Consider the following 16,464-nt stretch of genomic DNA (forward strand, 5'->3'; position numbering starts at 1 on the left):
CCCAAATTACTTACACACTTTATGTCAGAAGCACCTTAATTAAGCCATTTTTAAATGAGTGGCATGTCTATGTTTAACCTTTTTATCTACTAGAGAGAGAGGAAACTACTTTGGTTCCATACACGTAGACATCAATGTCCAAGTGACATTTTAGAAGTTTCAAATGAAACAAACTTTCTGAAGCTTTCTTGTCAGTTTTGTTGAAAAGTTGTTCAGAAATAGTTTAACGTATTACTCAAAATCCCATGAAAGTCACTGCTTCACTATATTCAAAAGACTTTTGCTCCCAACACTAAACTAAAACCTATATTCACATACCTATTCTGAGGGCTGCAGATTAATGATATTTCATCACAGGAACTTTGGTAAGTAAAGTTCTACAGACCCACAGATTTTAACTGGACACAGTTAAAATGAAACATGGTATTAAACTCATAATCCATACTTGATTGGATTTTGCAGAATTTTGCAATTGTCTTATTCATCATGCTGAGCTTTCCAGTGATAGACCACAGAATATGCTGAGGACAGTCAGCTTTGTCATCAAACACCAGACACCATCTCAGACATTGACAATATGATCCATGCCTTTATGATCCATGATTTAGGTCTCATTCAAATCCCAGAAAAGTCCATAATCAGTCTCTTGTCTGTACTGGTATACACACAGCTAGCTGAACTCTCTGTCAGCATTACTGAGGTCAAGTTCTTAACAAAAATAGCAGATAGAAAAGTAGCATTTAAGGAGATTTAAAGATGGATATATCTAAATGATAGATCTATATATTTCATATTGAATTGGAAAGAGAGGAAAATTCAGAGAAATTAACAGAATAAGCAAACACCAAATAAGGTTTTCATGAATATAAAAATAGTAATCTCTGTTAACAGGTTTGTCCTTCAAGATATTACTCTACACCAGTGCCCACTTTCTCACAAACTCAGTGCTCTGCTTGGCTACCAGCAGATCCTCTCATGCCCAGGGCTCTTTATCTTCTTTGCAAATACATCTTCATGTGAGCACTGCTTATGTCCTTTGCTCTTTGGTTACACAAATACATGATCTCCCTACATGAAATCAACCTATAAAATCTATGCCTAATATTGGGCATTTTGACAACATAAAGAATTTATGTGAGTGGGCAGGTAAAAGCCAGAACAAGACAGAAATATATGTAATTAACATGTTTATGATAACTAGAGAACTTTGAGTTTCAATACCTAAGTCAAAAGGTACCAGTTTTTCAGATGCAGAGCAAAAAATATAGGCACATTTGTAATGATTAATACTGCAGTTTTCTTGCTCCTTGAGCTGGTTCAAGTGATTTTACTACACTGCAAGTTCTAAGATAGAAAAAAAAATTAAATCATAATTAACACCAAATAATCTCTACTGAAATGCCAAGGTTGCCAAAACTGCACCCTTCAAATTCTTGTTATGGTGTTTATACATGAGCCTTTCAGTTGTGGTGGATCTCAGCAGAACCTGCTGGTGACAACAGCTGCTGCAGCCACCAAGTCCATCCCAGAGCTGCTAACAGAGATAGCAGATATTCTGCCTGATGCACAACCTGCACACCAAGAACAGCCAGCAAGAAAGCCCAGTGGCCATCTCTCTGATAAAGCAGGGGGAGGCCAGGGCTGCTGATACCATCCCAGACAGCAGCATTTGGCTGTGACAGCAACTGAGCTGCACAGGAAAGTTCTTCCCATGTATGTTCTGAAACAGGATTTATGGAGTAGGCCTGGCATCCACCAATTGCTCTCTGATGGAGAGCAAAGCCAGGTGCCAGAGGCAGAAAGTTATATTGCCTGAAATAACTGCTAGAAAATTCAGCTGCATTCATCCCTCTCAATGATTCATTCAGCAAAGGTGCTCGATCCTCCCTTGCATACAAACATCCTGTAACTGACTTGGAACAAAAAGTTACTATGGCACAGATTATTTTTATTATAAGGCCCTTATTCTAAGTCCAAACTATTAGGTATAGTCCATGAAAATAACTCTGGGGACTGCTGCTCAGAATTAAAAATCCATTCATTAAAAACATCTTGTTCTTATGTCCAAGCATTTCTCAAACATAATTATAGACAGTTCATTGTGCTGTGACTGCAGGCAATTGAATTTTAGAAGTAAATTAATCCAAGACCTTTTCTGGTCATGGATCACTGAATCCAGAATCATGCAATCCAATAAAGAAAATGGTATATACCAGTGAGTGTGACTATATCACATAATAACAATAAAGACCACACCACTTTCTCTGCTATTCATAAAACCTTCCCGTAAATAGTCCCATATCTCAAGATAGCATCAAGCAACTTTTTTAATATCTTAATCAGAACACTTTTAATTTGCATTTTTTTCTGTGATCCAGATTTTTCTACTGAAAAAAAAATTAGAGTGATAATTTAAGTACAGATCAGGTTAGCTTCTTTTGAACCTGTTTTTGAGATTTCCTCCCTTCTGCATAATGTACATAGCTTATTTACACCCAGGGACTCTCAGACATAGAGGTTCAAAATATCTTGAAGATATATTCACCAATATGTGGCAAATTGAACAGCTTAAGACACTCTCTGAACAGACTGAGAGAACTGTGGTTTGAGCATGAAAACTGAAATTATTCTCCTACTGAAATGGTAGCATTCAAAATAGATATCTTGCAGCGAGACCCACCAGCCCTGTTTAGATATAACAGAATAACTGGGGGTTTTTATAAATCATCACAGTCAACCAATAAAGAACAGACATATTGTTCTGAGCCATGGTAATTCATAAGAGTTAAAATTTGGACATTTATTTAGGCAGATGCAGAAGACAAATTTCTTTGAAGCAGTTCTACCTTTGTTTGTCATTGCATTCAGCTGGTCAATAAGATAGAATAAGATTATTATTAATAAATCACTGTTCTCTGTTGGCTGGCTCTGACAAGCTAGTATTGTTCAGTGTTGCTGTTGTCCAAGTTCCCATATTTTCATTATTATTTTGCCCCTCTACAGTCTTTTTTTTTTTCTGGATACCCTGGGAAATGTCTGGATTCTGGATGATTAAAGTTAATGGGAGCTTTGCCATCAGCTTCACTAAATATGGGATAATACTCTGTGCCAAATTCCATAAACCTTCTAGTAAGCCACAACACCTGTTTTCCTTCTCCTCCCATGCCCCGTTTCTCTTCATTGCACATTTTTTCTCTGCTCTGACACTTATTAATCCATGCACTCTATCCAATCAATCACATTCATCTTTCTTCACCAGTTATGTTGTTGTAGCTCCGTGGCTGAAATTACCAGGGCAGTGTGAACTCACTTATAAAAGTGCTACTTTTGATATTGCCAAAATAATGTCAGTGTATCACAGAACACCAGTCTAAAATGGTATGCAATACCTTTTCATGCATCTTGATCTGATTTTAATTTAACTTTCAGTCCCACTTGGAAAATCACCACCCTATACATTTGTTTCTAAAATGTTCTTATACCCAAGTGTTAAATCTTTGCAATTGTTCAAGTGTTGCATTCCAGTCTCCCCTTCCTAGCAAATGTAATGAACATACTTTATTATCTCTGCCAAAATGTTTCAACATTTAAACTTCAGCAGTTCTTCATTCTTTGTGTTAAAACCCTTCCTGGAATTTTTAGTTTAACTACTCTTGAGCTTAATTAAAGACACATCTTCTAAAAACACCTATTGAGACAAGCAGAACAAGTGGAACTGTCTGAGGAAAGCACAGAGCCTCAGCTTTGGAACAATAGTGACTAAGCAGAGCGGAAGCAAAGATGATCATTTGGGAATGATCACTTGGGTCAACAGTCTCAAATACGGATTAATCACGGGGTGGGGGGAAAGGACCAAAAGAAAAAGAGCACTTTGGGAACAGTTGGTTTCTTATTGAAGCAAGACCTGCTGCCCTGTCTCTTTAGCATATTCTCTCACTTGTTAAGACCTTTCACTAGCTGTGTGAATGTAATCCACTACTTCATCTCCTAGATGTGCGACAGGCCAAGCAGCAGGTGAAGGATATCCTTTATTCAGTTCTGTCTGACTTTGACTTTATTAGAGTGATACATCATTCAGGATGCAAATAAATGTCTATCTCAAGAGACTTATTGTATGGCTCGATATTTACTCTAAGTGTTCTTTGAATTTGCTGTCTACAGAAACAAAGTGCAAGGCCATTGTCCGAAAATTTATTTTCTCCTACTGGAGACTGCTCTGTGAAAGCCAGGCTTCTACTCCTGGTAGTTTATAAGATGCAAGTTTATTGCCCTCCCATATTTTTATTGGGAAAAAATGAGCAGCTAGAGTACTAAGTAAAGAGCAAAATATTGCACGTTCATTCAAAATCTAGCTAAACACACACAGTTCAGAGTGCAACGGTTAAATGACTATAGCTCACTCCCTGCTTTTATAAGAAGTTAGAACACTGCCTAAGGGAGACAGTGACATAGAATATTTCATAATAGTACCATTGGAGCTGATGTTTACATCCTTATCATTAATTCCCAAATACAGAATCAATCAGCTTAATCCAATCCAACATCAGCACCAGGTTGCTGGGGTGCCTGGTAAAGTAATCTGAACTGATGTGATGTCAAAGAAATCACACTTCAACCTTGTTGCTTTCAGCATACCATACTTAATTTTTAATCATTATTGCTCTTTCTTTTGAAGATAAGACTCAAAAGAATCAAAGCAGCTTTAAAACACTTAAACCAGAGCCCAAGGTTTAAACAGCAGTATCCATGCAAAGAGAAAACCAGGTAGGGAGATCCTTTTCAATTTCCAGGTAGATGTAAAAACAAAGTATGGGAGCACTTCCCTCAAATGTAGAAAAGAAAATTTTCTCCTGAGCAGCACAAGCACACCAGAGACAGAAAAGAGACAGTACTGCTTCCACACTTCCCATCACCACTCACTGGCTTGCAGAGCTGCTCTTCATCCCCCAATATCCAGATAGGGACAAGGTTCACTGCAGATGCCCTGATGTGGCTACATGCGTTATTCTGTGTGGTTTTGTTTTGTTGGCTTTTTTGTTTGTTTGTTTTGTGGGTTTTTTTTTTATTTCCTTATCTTACTTCTTTTGAGTCCTCTCTTAGGCCTTGATTCTTTTTACTAACTGATATGCTTAAAATTGAGTAGTAGTTTAGGCTCTTGGGAAATTTAGAAGTATGTTAGTAGTATTCAAGTTGTTTTATAGGTAAAGAGAGTAGGAACCATGTTTTTACTGTACTGTTTCATCTAAATTATTCCTTTATTGAAAAATAATATTTTCATTTATTTTCCCCCTATTTATAAGTTGTGAGGAGGAAGTCAGTACTCCAAATGTTAAACAACTTTCTTAGCTTTTTTTCCCCTTATTTTTTTTAACAATTCAAAAATATTCAGATTTAGATGCTTTTTAAACCATGGCATGATCTGCTTCAGGGTGCGTTTTAATCCGGGTCACCACGCTGCAAAATAGTTCTTGGAATATTTCTTATCTAAGTTTCTTTCTATTTTGAAAGTTTGTTCTGTACAGCAATCCACATCAGTCTAATTGATATTCTGCCAACCCCTTAATCCACATTTGTGCACACACACACTATAAACCTGTGAGTTTATGGCAGTGCAATTTACTTCAGTGCCAACTGAATTGTATAAAACCCACTTGCACATCAATGGGATCACCCATTGTGAATTGGTTTTGTGTAGACAGGGCGTAAATCACCTGATAATCTGATGAGGATGGACTGTGTAAATAGTCTCACAAAGAGCAAATGTGCATAGATAGGGCAATAAATTGGAATGATCGATGGGACAAGCACCGTGGTAAGATCAAAGACAGGAGGCTGCAGCAAGCTTTTTAATCACCAGACCTTGCACTCCCATTAACCACTTCCTGTAAACGCTCTCTCAGCACTCTGAATTGGAGATTTTCCACTTTTTTTTTGCCTTACACCATTCAAGTTCAGTAGGATACAGCCTCTAGCAACATCAGAAACCAGTTGAAGTGCAAACAAGATCTGTCTGTAGAGGTGTTTGCTTGAGGTAGGCAGCTCTGCACTCTGCTACCTGAGGGCTTCCTACCCTGGCTTCCTCCCGGGTTTGTTTGCTGCACAATCCTTCACAGAATTTATTAGCTAAAATTGTGTCTTCATTCTTTGGGGATCAGGGTACCAGGAGCTGACACTTCCCCATCCCCAAACCCTCGATGCTGTACCCTGCTTTGTTTCACAAACCAGTTCTGCCAGAAGAGCTCAGCACATGCCAGAATGAGCACAGGCTGCCCCTTCTTCCCTTCATCATCTTGTCAGAGCTGTGCTTACACTGCTGCCTCTAATCTTGAATTTGTTGTTGGTCTAAGTTCCCAAGTTCTCTCTCTGCCTTGAAAAGCTGCTCTTCATTTTCCCTCCACCCCTAAACTCACTACCTCTGCTGTTCCCTTCTCAAATATCTCCGAACCTTTATCCTTCTCATATAATAATCTATTGCCAATTTAAACCCACTTTTTTTCCCCCTTCTTGAGTTTGCAATATCACTGCCTTATCACCCACCAGAAACTTCTTCCTAAACTCTGAGCTCCCTTCCCAGGTGCCCTCCATGACTTCTTCTTCCCCAGATTTTTGTTTCATTTCTCAACAGTAAAAGCTGCAATAGCAACTGCAACTTTCTCATCTAATTATTGCAATGAATCTGTGCAAGATACCAGAAGATAATTCTGAAATGCAATGAGAAATGTTTGTTTACTCACTACTCTTTCTTCACCAGATTCAAAGTAGTTTAATTACCTAGAGCTTTACAAATGCTCAAATTATTTCTTCTTCTCAATTTTTTCATAATCCTACAGACGTTTCAGCTACCAGCAGACACAAAATGTAGCTTCTTAGAGAGGAAAAAATTGCAAGGAAGAAAAAATTGCTCTTTTCACCTAATCCATCCAGATTACATCACAACTTGAGCAAAATTTAATATTTTATTGTTTACTTTTACCACCTCTAATTCTTTTTCTTCGCATTTTGACTTCCTTCCACTGACAGAATTAGCAAGCATGGTGACTGTGCCTCTTCAGAACAAGGCCAGTTTAGCTTTCTGTGCAGCATAAACACAACCATTGCTTCAGATAAGGGAGAGGGAATTCAGCATGCATCATAGGCATGATGTACTTTCAATAAACTTTTGTTTCTATATATCACTGTACTACATATACAAAAACATTAAAGAATTTTTATACTTTAGAAAAGAGCCATATATTTGTATGCCAAAGGAAAATAACCTGCCCACCAACACAGAGAATATTTTTGTTTTGTTTCATCCTTTTCTCTCTTGTGTTTAAGGCATAAAGATCAAAGATTGCCAATGAGATATTTAAGATAATCCTGAATGCCTCTTTCACTTTGAGAGCATAACCATTACCACCACCAGCTCAACAAGGTGGGTTTTTTTAAGAATCGTTTTGGAAAAAGGTTCAAAACGCCCCATACTTCTTCACAGCCCACGTGGTGTCCTCAGGCACATTTAATGGAAGTCTGGCTTCCAGATACCATGGCTTTGATGAGCTCATTCACAAAGCAGGCTCCCCGAATAAGCCAAGACGTCAAGGCAAACGCAAATCCTTAAAGAAACAATTGCTCAACAAAGGGTTGCAAGAGTTTTTTCCAAAACACACAGGTCAAACAATTGGAAATGTGAACATGAAAATTACTACCACTTAGATTTTTCAGACATGACTTGCTTTCAAGGTAATAGTCATATGGCTTTTCTCTCCGGGAATTTCAGTCAGCTGCTGCATCCACTCAGCTTAACAGCTCTGCAAAACACTAAGTACTGTGGGCATTTCTTGCTAAATTGGCCAAGATTCGTTTTTTAACTCACTCCACAGTTAATGCTTTTTAATCTAGGAAACAGAAAGTCAGATAGGAAAGCTGTCCAGTCTGAACATGGTAACTAGACAAAAAATTCAGAAGATTTGCAGTGGGAACTATCTCTACAACTCTTTTCATCTTAGGAAGTAGAACCTCACAATTAAATAAAAACCTTCATGGGGAAGACTTTGAACTTAAAGAAAGGAAAATACAATCAACCCTAACACTTGATGGGCCAGTGTAAATCCAGCCTAAACAGAAAACAAGTACACACTACTGCAATCATCATCACCGTCTGGCTACCTAACTTACAACAAAGAAAAGAAAGAGACAATTCACATCAGATTTGTTATGTTTCACATGAAGAACTGTAAATAACAACAAAATGAAAACAAAATTTCAGCTGGAAATTGTAAAGCACTAAATGGGCTGAGATTCTCTAAATGCCAAGAGATGGGCTGACATTCCACTTAAAAGCAGTTATTTTAACATTTCATACATCCATGCTTATTAGATGGTTCTTACTTTTGATTTATCTTGGGGATTCTTTTGATCAAAGAGGGACACATACAAGTTTTCATTTTCATCTCCGTAAGTCAGTAATTCTGGAATCAAATCAGTTTACCAGTGAAGCAAATTTTTTCCCCTCTTCCTTAAGAAAACCACTTTGCAGAATTTGCTAGTAAGAGCTGTGAAAATTAGTTTTATATATAAGACTTATGTCTGGAGGCTAAACCAATTACACTGACACTGACCTTTCCCTCTTTACCTAATACACATTCTTTACATGTTAAAATATAATAATATATGGAATGGCTTCTGCTGTTTTCCAACACCTGGAACTGTGCAGTAGCTTATAAAGCAAGGAAATTTGTCTGATGTAGAATATTCTGATGACATAAGATTATAGCTCCAAAATTATAGAGTGAAACAATCAGTTTGCACAGTGTGCCTTGTTTTTCTACACTCAGGCAAAGACTGGTGTTCAGTTGTGTGAAAAACTTAATTGTGTAAAATTAATCCCTTTAACATAGTCATCTTCTGCTCTGTATGCAGGTATGAAGACGTCTTTTACCCGGGGTTGCTAACATAATCTCTCATTCAGAAACCAAAAGGACAAACAATTTTCTGTCAAAGAGTCAAATCAAAATGTAAATCAAATAACAGATTGCTAAAATACATTCTCTAGCCAGCTGTGGTCAAAGCAGAGATATTTTTAATATATACATAATAGGCTTTAAAAAATTGTATTTTTAACTTGCTGAAAATATGCCAGTAATAAAATGTCTCCAATGAGAGATTTCCAGTGGTATGTGCAGCATTGGGAAGTGAGGAATTTATTCTGTGGTCCCTTCAGCAATCAAAAACACCAAAAGGATTTCACAGAGAATTTTCAGCCGACTTTTATCTAAGGCCATACTACCAAGCTAGGGAAGGCATTTTCCATAAATTAATGAGTTAATTCAGTTTTCACTTTCTGCTTCACCTTAAAAGAAAGCCCTGAGGCAAGAAATACTGCAGCAGAACAAAAACTCATGCTGGTTTGGAAAAGAGGTCCCTGTTCAAGGATTGGTTCATTGTCAACCTTGATTGCAAGAGCAGGTCCTTGCTGGAAAAGTGGCTAAGGAAGCATGGCAGAAGAGCTTTTATCACATTAGACAAGAAGGAAGATGCCCCATCCCTGAAAGTGTTCAAGGCCAGGTTGTATGTGGCTTTAAGGAACCCAGTCCAGCAGAAGGTGTCCCTGCCCATGGGAGGGGGGTTGAAACTAGATGATCTTTAAGGCTCTTTTCAACCCAAGCCCTTTACAGTCAGGATAAATACTAGACAACAATTAGTCCTGCATGAAATGCAGTGCTGCACATTTCCGTATTTTAACGTGTATGTTTACATTCATCTGCCCTATTGAGAAAACAAATGATCAATTGAACAGGTGACAGGGTCAAAGCATAGGTATAAAGTAATAGTAATACCTAACAAAGCCATCCCAGAATTTAAAAAAAAATCTAAATATTTCTGTTAAGTCCTCTTTAAGCCAATATATAAGTTCCTGTTCCCTGTATGTTCTATACAGTGAGAAAGGAGGAAGGAAAAGTTAACTAAAAAAAGCAGACAGGTGGATAGAATGGAAATAATAAGCAGAGAAAGCGAGGGGACTGTTCTGGGGGGAAATACTAAAAGAATTAATTGGGAGATAGAAAATGAAAACCTGAAAGACCTGAGCAGCTATTTGGAATATAGACTGATATTTGACATGGTGGATTCTTGAGGGCCATGTGGGATTACTGATGGTTGCCTTCTGTTACTGCAGCTCTTCACACACAGACACCACAAATACTGATGAAAACCACCTGGAGTGCCCCACTAATCTTTCATTGACTGAAAACAACATCAAGAATGCACAAAGAAGCATTTAATTATGATTGTAAAACAAAACTAGCTGCAAAGGGGATGAATTGAATCTAAATTTAGATTAAAAGGTCAACATGTTAGAATTGCAATGTTAACTTTTTCTGTTAGCATTCAAAAGCTGCAACACAATTTCCCTGTTTGATTATTTATGATAGCAGTGCTACAAAAGAATCAATTAGTATTTCTGCTATGAGCTCAGGAGAGCAGGTGTCCCTTAAATTTTATTTAAATAGTATAGGATACAAACAAAGAGTAACAACTGGAAAAAAACCCAAAACAAAAATTACCCCAAACAAAAAATCCCACAAAGCAGTTGAGAAAAAGCTTCTCACTATAGTACAAAGCCTTACTGAATATTCATGGTTCTAGATGAATGAGGCAACCACCTAAATATATGAAAAGCTACAGTGCAGTACAGTATATGTTAAATGAAATACTATCGCAGGTTTATCCACACCTGGGCTCAATCCAGAGAGACACAGCAAAGTCTGAGATGGAGGTGAACCTGATATATACATGCAACAGAGCTTCCTTATGTCCCAGAAACATCACCAAGCTTTTACCCAGGCTTTTGCTCATCGGACAAAAAAAGAAGAAATGAAAAGGGAACATCTGCAGTGTCTGAAGTATTCTAGAGGGAATATACGGGAAGGACGTTTCAAAGCTATTTGAGCTAGGGTCAAACCGGGATAGGAGATGAAAAACCTAACAAAGGTCAAACTACATACTAACAGAGTTTACATTCTGAAATGATTATTAAGCTCTGTGACAAATAAATACACTTTTCTGAAAATTATTAAAAAAATGAGAACAAGCAAGACACTAATTCAGTGGTCCTTTACTGATCCAAATTGGTGCTGTGTTTTGCCCCTTGTTAAACTATTTGCTCACTGTAAAAGAGTTAAGGTAAAGCTATTACTTTGAAAGAGCTCCTGATACCTACTTGACAACACTTTATTGAATTTGGCAGCAACCTCTTTACACAGGTATTACATTGCCATCTAGTGTATGCAGTATATATTGTAACCCTGTTTCCCGGGGTTTACACCATCTAAAGAACCTGAATTTTCCCCTTAGCTGGCTTTCCTCAATGCAATTTTTTTCTTGAAGCAGAACAGATTTCCTCCAGGCTACTCAATCCCAAGAATCCTGTGACTGGTGCCAATGAGAGATCCAGCACCATTAAAAAAGCGCTATTCCAGAAGCAGACACTTGCTGAATCTCAGTGTCTTTGACGTGTTCGTCCACTGAAAGTTTTAGGAATTGGAACTGAGCAATTCCAGTCTTTCTGATGCCACTTTCAGTAACTAATTAAACTGTTATTGCAACAAGGAGAGCGGCTAAACTGCCCTGCCAAGTCCTGGGATGGAAGGGAGGCAGAGTCCACTTTGGGCAGGCAAAGGACTGCTCCACACCACAGTTGCACCCCAAGCCTGTCCCAGGCAGGCACATGGTAGATTCCCAATCCTGTTCCAAGAGAGAAAGTTTGGGATACTGGTGTTTCCCACAGCTCACCACTCTGTGTGAGCTTCTAGCAGCTACATATCCCCCCCTCTAAGCGCTATCCTTCCCTGCATTACTTGGTAAAGGTTGCTGAATTCCCCAGCTGTGACCACTACTGGAGGCACAGCACACCCAAATTAAGAACAGGAGACATTTAGGTGCTTGTATAAGTAGAGCTTGGCCATCTTGAAGTCGTGCAATAACCGAGTGCTGAACAATGCCCCATCACTTTGAACACTGCAGCCTCACTCCAGTTTAAGAATCTGAGTTTTTACACCAGACCTGGACCTTTGAGGCACATTTCCCCAGTATTTATAGTAAGATTTATCTTTTCTGGAAGAGTTCTTTCAAGACACAAACTGACCCAGGTCCGGAATGCAAAGGTTAACTTATAAGACAGAGAAAGCCACAAAGGAACACATTGCTCTGGCACAGTGCACGAGAGGCCCTGGCCACCAGGATCTCCAGGAGGCCACTCTGTCACTGAGCACTCTCACCTTCCACTCATCCCTCTCTTGGCTCCCATATGCTGCAGTGAATGCTGAGTGCAAAAAAAAAAAGAAAATGTTTTCACACTCACCCCATCTGCCAGTGCACATGAGAGAGAAACAGGCTCTTCACTGGAAAGAAAGAACAGGGAAAAAATCCTTACTATCACCAGAAAAGGAAGTGTCCTCTGCTTTCAAAATCCACCTTCCACACTATGGAACTGACAAAGTTCCTTTAAGCCCCAATACCAGTTACAAATACCAAGTTGTACAAGAACTTGCTACAGCTGGGGTTTTTTCCTGTGTCTTGCCATTTTAACAATAGAGCAAGGGTCTAATTTTATGCATAAATAAAGATATAATTTATGCATGAATAAATGAGATTTTTAGCTTCTTTTTTGCTAGCTGTTTGGGTTTAAATTACTGGTTCATCTTATTAACACATTTGCTTGCTTTATTGGTCTTATCATGATACTTTGCACCATGTGTAGCCACAAAAACTGCATTTAATAGTCTGTAGCCTGTTATTTGGCCACTGTGTTACCACTTCTATTTGTTATTATTATAATTAATATTCAAAATATATCCTTTATCAAATTCAGTTTTTGTTTGCTATTAACCCATGGATATTACTTACACTGTGCTGCAGGATGTGAACGCACATGGAGCCCACAAGCAGCTGGCCTAAGGGGTGAAGGTTGGCAAGCACCCTAATTAATTTCAGTCTAAAAGAGTCAAGTTAGCAGAACCCCACTGTTTAAGCTAACCAATGCCCTTTAAAATGAAACACTACACTGGCTCTGTCAGCAGATTGGTCCCTTCCAGCAGGGAGGGAGGTGAAGGACAATTAGGGCTGATAATGTGTCTTGTTAGTGCAGCTGTTGGGCATTAGGCCATGAGAAAAGGTAGCAAGTGTAAATAGACTTCCAGGGTGATAATAATTCCTTTTTTTTTCCCCTAAATATGCTGAACATTAATTCAGCAAGATACTGATACGGTACAATCACTGCGTAAATATTTCCATTCTCTTCAATAGAACAGCAACTCAGCTTTACTATTAAAGTTTGTAATAATCTATAGATACAGAAATAGTGAAAGATTCTAGTACACCTCTTCCATCCCCTCCTGTGGACTGTTTTCCTCATTCTGCCACCATCCTTAAACTTATTTCAGCCCTAAATTCACAGCTTGTCACAGGCAGGCACAGCACCACCCAAGTTAGTTCAGACATACCCTTAGCCTTTTGGCTTGTTGCTAGTAAAAGCTGCCATTGCTGTAACTGGAGATTAGTTCCTCATCCATTTACCAGAAATAAAAGCACTTACAAATTATTACCTTACTTATCACTTACCTGATCCCCAGCTTGCTACCTAATGAATTAATAAAATAAACAGAGATTTTTTTCAGAGAGCAAGGTGTAAAAAGAAGGTAATTCCTTTTGTAACAACTTGTAGTATCTGCCTTATTTTACAAAAAGAGAAGTAAATTTTTGTTAACTGAAGGAAAAAAAATTATAAACAGAAGAGATTATATATAAGTGGATGCTCGATAATTTTCTAATAACTTTTAATGGTTGGGTGGGGTTTTTTATCCAAAGTGGAAATAGCGTGATGCTTAAAATTCAGAGGAGAAAGGATGCCTCTTGATAGAAGACACAAGAATAACACAGAGAATAACACAGATAATTCAGTGGCGTACAATTGATGAGCCTCAATTTGTCTGCTAGCTCTAGCAAGGCTACTCAGCATTTAAGTTAACAGCCAGCCTCTCATTTACACTGTGCTGGCACAGGAAAAATGTTATTCCAAGCAAGTAGAGGAGAGTCAAGACATTTCTAAAGACAATGTTCTACTAATTCCTAAGAACAGAGGATGAAGCTTGTACTAAGAGCCCTTCTGTGTGTCAGTTTGATGTCAAACATCAGTAGGCTGAAGTTAACAGGTTTATCAAACTATTCACACTACAACTTTAAAAGAAACTGTTTGGTGATCATATGGCCACACACAAATTTTCATAGTAAAAGTGTACAGAAATATATTATTTCTATCCGTCTACAGTTCAGTTTCCCAAAGGCCGTACCTGCCACTGAGCATTCACCACAGTGGATGGCAAACTCTACCACTGAATTTAGCTGTGGGGGATATATGTTCTCACCTGGAAGATGATTTTACATCTTTGTCCTAAAAATAACATTTTTCATTTAAGTTTCTGCAGTGTTTTTCATGGCTACTATAAAACCCATTTATTAATAAATAAAGCAGTAAAATATTTGATGCAAAATTTTAACATAGAGGGGAAAAATTTAATGGAATTTCCTATGGCAGTTGTGAAGGTTTTACTTACAGAAGAGGCAGCCATCTCAAATCTAATAACCAGATGTGTCCAGAACTCAGTGTTTCCAAATGTTTCAGGTATGTGAGGTTTCAGAACATGACACATTGTTCCAAAAATGCACAGAGGAGAGGAAATGGGTAATTGGGAGGGAAATGTGCAGTGGTAGCATGTGCCAATCTGTCCTCGCTCAACGTGGGAAAGCTGAAAAGAGGATCTTTCGGTGGAAAGAAAAGGGACACAAGGTCATTTTCTACTCCCAAGGATGACATTTATAATCCAGAGTGATTCCACTGAATTCATGGGTTGTGAAACCAGAGTGGAAAATGGACTCTGGCAGTTGGGTCTTTTTAATCACAATGGGAGGTAGACGGTCAGTTCAGCACATATTTAGTCTCTCCTCCCCTCTATGGAGACCTAGGATAAGGGCCAAACAGGTGCTTAAATACCTGGATTTGATGACTTGTAAAACGTGAGATTAGGAAGATGAAGAGGGTAATCATCTCACCCAGTTGTATTTTTATCTCTAGCACAGGATGCCGCCCAGCAGGAAGACTGGTTTGAGACATAACATATTACTCCCTTCACAGAATTTCCAGGTGGAAACATAATGGCATAGATATCCAGATCCTCTTTAATTTTGTTCATCAAGTAATAATTAAAAGATATTTAGGGATTTGCACATTTCTAAATTTTATGATTAGATATTCCACATACATATAATCCAAGTTCCAAGGGGTTTTGTAGCTTTTGTTCATTTGCTTTTAAGTTTTTTAAAGCAAAGTTTTCAAACATTAAAGACTTTGAGGGAAAAAAAGAAGCTGTAACTGGAAATGATTGCACAACTTGATTTTTATCTTTTGGGTATTTTGATCAGCAGCTTTCTAAAGGGAAAACATTCTTTGGAAAAGTATGATGTGAAAATAATTGAGATACATTCCTTGAACTTGAACACAGATGAGAACTGAAAGATTGTATGGATAGGGCCTGTCATCTCCACACAGCTATTATTTCCCATTGTGTCTCTTCACGTTGCCTCTTCGTACTCTCATTGTAAACAAATCATTATACATTCCACAGAGGTAGAAATTATACTGTTGGTATAAGCAAAATGAATGTGAACTATTGCTTCAAAATATTCCAGCAAGTTCCTGCCTGGCTGCACAGAACACAGACTAAAAGCTGGTACATATTGGAACATGTCTGCTACCATCCCCACAGCAGTGTGGACCTTCAGCCTAATCTCAGTATCCCAAAGTTTCAATGCATAATCAAGTTTCAAGGTTTCAACATCATTTCTAGAAGAAATATCTGGATGACTTAAAATCAAAATATATATTTGAGATTGGCAGAATCTAAGTAACATAAGTTGTGACTCTGATATTAGAGGAAATATTGCTAAGGAGTTGTAGTTACTTACTTGATGACAGAGAAGTGTAAAGAAGAGTAAATCAAACAGATTCCCCTTTTTAAGCTTCCTCTCCTTCCCACCGATTAACTAGTCAGGTGTGAAAATCCATAGTACTGTTGTGCCCAGAGAAGGGACACAAAATTATGTGGCTTAAAATATAAAGTGCGGTGTGACTTTGTTATTTTCCTTCACTATACATTCAGTGTCTCCAAAAACACACAGCCTTCCAGTTCTCAGCTCCAGCTGTAGGCAAGAAAGAGTTTTTTCACTGGACGTGCTCATGGATTTTTGTGTTCTTAGCTGCTCGCCTACAGTTAATTAAGCTTATCCTGATATTTCCTCTCATTACCAAGCATGGTTTTGATTCTAAGATTAAGACTATCCAGGTCGTGATCCAAGACTATAAAACAATAAAGCAGCAGTTCCAACTATTTAGAGGAGTAACTTTATTAAGTATTGAAATTGTTGTGGTGG

The 16,464-nt window shown here is 38.1% G+C and overlaps 1 long non-coding RNA gene across 1 annotated transcript in view; it reads right to left on the reverse strand.

Annotated features, from left to right (window-relative positions):
* LOC102040530 overlaps positions 1–13,018 on the reverse strand; it is a 17,976-nt gene extending 4,958 nt beyond the window's left edge. Inside the window, exons 1-2 of the long non-coding RNA XR_265218.1 lie at positions 12,886–13,018; positions 12,341–12,380 (exon numbers count right to left, since the gene is read on the reverse strand). This is a non-coding gene — a long non-coding RNA (uncharacterized LOC102040530). The remainder of the gene's footprint in view (positions 1–12,340; positions 12,381–12,885) is intronic.
* Positions 13,019–16,464: the final 3,446 nt, after the last annotated feature.

This window comes from Geospiza fortis, unplaced genomic scaffold (genome assembly GCF_000277835.1).
Source record: "Geospiza fortis unplaced genomic scaffold, GeoFor_1.0 scaffold40, whole genome shotgun sequence".
NCBI classification, from domain to species: domain Eukaryota; kingdom Metazoa; phylum Chordata; class Aves; order Passeriformes; family Thraupidae; genus Geospiza; species Geospiza fortis.